At 39.9% G+C, this 4,659-nt stretch overlaps 1 pseudogene; it reads right to left on the bottom strand.

The window, feature by feature from the left end:
- Nucleotides 1–214: 214 nt before the first annotated feature.
- LOC116911502 lies at nt 215–1,423 on the bottom strand (annotated as a pseudogene).
- Between the last annotated feature and the right edge of the window lie 3,236 nt (nt 1,424–4,659).

Below are 4,659 nucleotides of genomic sequence, written 5' to 3'. Positions count from 1 at the left end.
CTTCCTTCTTTTTGCCTCAAAAAGTGACATTTATTCAGAGAGAGAGAGAGAGAGAGAGAGAGAGAGAGAGAGAGAGAGAGAGAGAGAGAGAGAGAACAAAACAAAAACAATATGTCCATCCCTTGGCTCCCTCCCCCACCTCCAGCTATTCCTCACCCCACCCTCCACCCTCAGAACCGAATCCTGGGCTAGGGATAGGTAGCAGGACAGCCACTCAAATGAAGTCAACAATGTTGAGGGGTATCTCTTCAATGGAGGTGTTGTAAAATGTGTCAGTATTTTGAACAGTCCTCTTTTCTTCTGTCACCATGTAAATAACCACACCTTTTCAGCAAACCAAACACCTTTACCAATTCTGTGGACATAGTTTTCCCTGTTGGTGGAAAGGTCATAATTGATGATTAAGTAGACTTGCTGCACATCAATTCCTCTAGCAATAGGTCAGTGATAATTAATACTCTGCTAGAGACAGACCGGAGTCCCCTCATGATCATATCTCTTTCCTTTTGGTCCATATTTCCATGCATGGCTGAAATGGTGAAATTCTAGTCATTCATCTTCTCAGTGAGCCAGTCTACCTTCCTTCTGGTATTGATAAAGATTACTACCTGGGTGATGGTCAGTGTTTCATAGAAGTCACACAATGTGTCAAGTATCCACTCATCTTGTTCCACATTGATGTAGAATTGGTGGATACCCTCCAGGGTCAACTCTTCCTTCTGAACAAGAATTCATGTATAGGGTCTCTCATGAATGTCTTCCTCACCTCAAGGACATCAGAAGGCACTGTAGCAGACAGCAAAATGACCTGTGTGTTACTTTTGAGCTTTTGGAATATATCATAGATCTGATCCTTGAACCCACGGCTTAACATTTCATCTGCTCTATCCAGTCCGAACATCTTGATGTATTTGGGGACAGGTATTTCCACTTAAGTATATCAAACACCTGGCCAGGGTTGCCCATGATGATATGTCGAGCTTCTATTTGCAGCTTCTGCACCTCATCATGCACATTGGTCCCTCCAATACAGACATGACAAGAGGTGCCCATGTATTCTTCTAGTGACATATCTACCTTTTGTATCTGCTGATCCAGTCGGTACCAGACCCAAAGCCTGAGTGGCCTTTAGATCTAAGTCAATCAGCTACAGAATCGATACGGAAAATGTAGCTGTTTTCCCAGTCAAAGACTGGGCTTGAGCAATCTCATCATAACCCTATATACAAGGGAGAATAACTTGCTGCTGCATAGCTGAGGGCTTCTCAAAACCATAGGCAAAAATACCATGGAGGAGGGATTCTGAAAGATTCATGACATCAAAGCTATCCACAATCTCATTCCAGTTACTCTCAATGATGCCTTCCATCTCCATCCCATTTGGGTCATTGTCTCTGAATGGAGAATCCTGACTTCCAAACATGATCCTTAGAATTTAGGGCAATTTAGTATTAAGAAACACAAAATGTATAATACGTGATATAAGGAATGTTCTTGCTTGTTGGGGACCAAAAAAGACTGTGTGTAAGCTTTTTTCATTAGCAGACGATTACAAGCATGGTCTCAGTCTCTACTATAGAGGCATTCTTTGGTGTTCTTACATGCAAATTCTATTAATTCTGGCCAATATAGTAAAGAGTATCAATTTTACATGATAGAAACTTGATCTGTGCCCTGAAAGTTTACAAACCTGTGGTTAAATTACTGAAACCATGAAATGCTGGACATGGAAGCACTGTAGCATATTTGTTGGCAAAAACTAATCACTCAGGAGGCAAAGGACAGAGGCCACTGGAAATTCAAGGTAGGTAGAAGGGTAACACAGAGTGAAGGAGGAGCTAGCACTAGAACTCTGGAGTACTCCTGGTACTGCTGTTTACACCAGGGATACAGGCCAAGTAACAGAAGTAAGAGGTGAGAACATTCTGCTGTTTTACTGCCAATGTCTTCAAATTTGATGGAGTCATCTTCTGAGTGTGAAACTGAGGGGAAACGAGGAAAGCAGACATGTCAGAGTAGAAAAGGCAGATATGAACATGAGAAATCATATTGAAGGAGAAGTTTATCTGCGAAAATCACTACATGATTTAAATCTTAAGATATTTTAGTGAGACTTAGCTCATCCTTCCTAGTATCAGATACATATAGAGAGATATATAATGTGTGTGTACATATGTGCACAGAGATTTGTGTGTATAAAATACTGCTTAATCACACGCACACATATATGTATAATTTAACCTACTTTTCTTACCAATGCAAATTATTTTTTAATATTAAAATACAAATCATTTTATTATTTGAGAGTACATAAATAACATAGATGATAAACCCACTTGCCTTGTAAGAATGATGATCTAAGTTATTATTCAATCATCCAAATTAAATATCAGGCATGATGAAATGTACATGCTATCATATTATGTTATAGGTAGAGAGAGGAGGATCCCTATAGTTCACTAGACATTTAGCTTTGAATCTAAATGGTGAGTTTTAGGACAATAAGAAAACTTGTCTCTGAAAAAAATGAGGATGGACAGATCCTAGAATGCATCTATGGTTGACTTCTGGCCATCACATTCATATGTACCCAAGTGTCTATATATTTGTGCCAAAATGTGCATGTCTTCTAACATACGCACATGCCCAAACAATATTAAGGTATTTGTATGTCAGTCCTTTGATGACAGATAAAATTATGAACGTTGTGTGATTCAATCTAATCTGTAAAATTTTCTGCATTTACTCAAAAGCTGTTTGAAGAGATATGTTTTTGTTGGGGAGGGAGGAAGACAGGAGGAAGGAAAAGAGAGAGGAAAGGTAGGAGGGAGGGAGGGAATAAAAGAGAGAACACACTTAGAAAACTATGCCTTTAGCACATTCTATTGGCTGTATTCTTGCTTGCCCACAAGAATCAGTGACTTTGTTTATTGCTCAACTGAATCTTCAGAATCTTTCTTAATATTTGTATATGAAGTGAGAAGATTGAATCTATGTTTTCTTTAGTGCAAAATACAGTATTTAACTGGGAGAAAACTACTACCCTAACCTCATAGCATTCTTAACACTTATCAGATTCTGGCATTTTCTTGAAGGAAAATTAACTGTGTATTTGGAAATGTCAAGTTTTCCAATATGCAGCTGCTAAATCACTCCCATAGCTTAGATGCTTTCTACACATGTGCCACGATTCTCACCTCCAGACCTGATGTCGCCCCACACTGCCATGTTACTGAGAACTGAACATAGGCCTGGGAGATTTACCAGAAGATATAGACTCAGATCAGTCATGCTATGAGAATGCCAAACCATTACTGAGGTTCACAGTATATACACACCAAGTCCACCAGGTGGAAAAACCCCTGGACACACCACAAAAAACAAGTTTACATTCTCAGGATAAAAACAGGAACAAGGAAATAACAAAAACAAATTTACATTCTCAGGATGAAAGCAGGAACTAACCCATTGGTCAAACAGCAAAATCCTAGATATTCTTTTTTTAAAAACAAAAGTTTCCACATGTTTCAGCAAGGCTCAGCAGGGGGCAAACACTGAGGGAGCCCAGGAGGGTTCGAGAAGTCCCCTTTTTGTATTTTTTAAATTAATGCCTGTCTTAGATCACTCTGGGAGTACTAACACCCTTACCTGTCACTGGGAGTCACTGCCAGGCTCATAACCTTGCCTTAGGCAGATGATGATCCCAAACGGTTGCCTGTCATAGGCTTACTGCTTCTTGTAAAGGCTGAGCCATATTTGGGAAGAAGGATTGTCTCCTGCCAAAGAGAGCAGCAATTGCTTAGTCACTGCCTGGGTCTGGGAATGCTGTTTGCGCATGTGACAAAGAAGTCAAAGATCAACCATTGTGGTATAATGGGCAGTAACACCGATGGACACTGCAAGGTTTTGAACTCTAGCTGGACTCACACAAACATGTGTGAAAATAGGAGAACAGGAGGCCATATGAAATGAAGCTGTTCCTGTATAAATGCTTTCTATTGATTTAAATTTAGAATTTTCAATTGTCAACAACTTCTCCTTTAAGTTTATCCACTGTGCTTGCCTTAAAAACAGATTGGGAGTGGGGAAATCCCAGACACTGTAGCTGCAGTGGTCACAAAAGCTATGCCTTTTATAATAGCAGCAATGATGCCAAAGTCTCTCCTATTATGGTTCAGGATCATCTGACCCTCTGCCAAATGACCGACATGTGATGGAACCATGCTTGGGATCTTCACAACCAGGGTCCCCTGCAGCTTCACATAGCTGACATTCCTGCAAAGAATAGTCAAGACTATCTCCAGCATTAGTACCATTCCAAACCTGAAAGAAATATGGAGGAATTACACAGGTGAAAGAAGAGATATTACAATTTTTACTAACCCTACTATTTTCAAATGTAAGGGAATCTTTAAATGAGATAGACATATTCCAAAAGGCAGTGGAATTAAAAGCTACCCCTGTCTTACCATCAGAAGATCAGCATCCAGGCATGTAAGAAGACCAAAAAAGAAACATTCTAGGGGGAAGTGGAGGGAACAATGTGTTCTGCCTGGCATTGTTCTTGTACAAATTTATGCTGCCTCCAATTTCTCAGAGAAAAGGGGCCTCTGTTCCACCCACACAGGACATGAAGAAAACTTAGCAGTGATTCCTATA

Source organism: Rattus rattus, chromosome 10, assembly GCF_011064425.1.
Source record: "Rattus rattus isolate New Zealand chromosome 10, Rrattus_CSIRO_v1, whole genome shotgun sequence".
NCBI classification, from domain to species: domain Eukaryota; kingdom Metazoa; phylum Chordata; class Mammalia; order Rodentia; family Muridae; genus Rattus; species Rattus rattus.
This window is presented reverse-complemented; position numbering and strand designations above follow the sequence as displayed.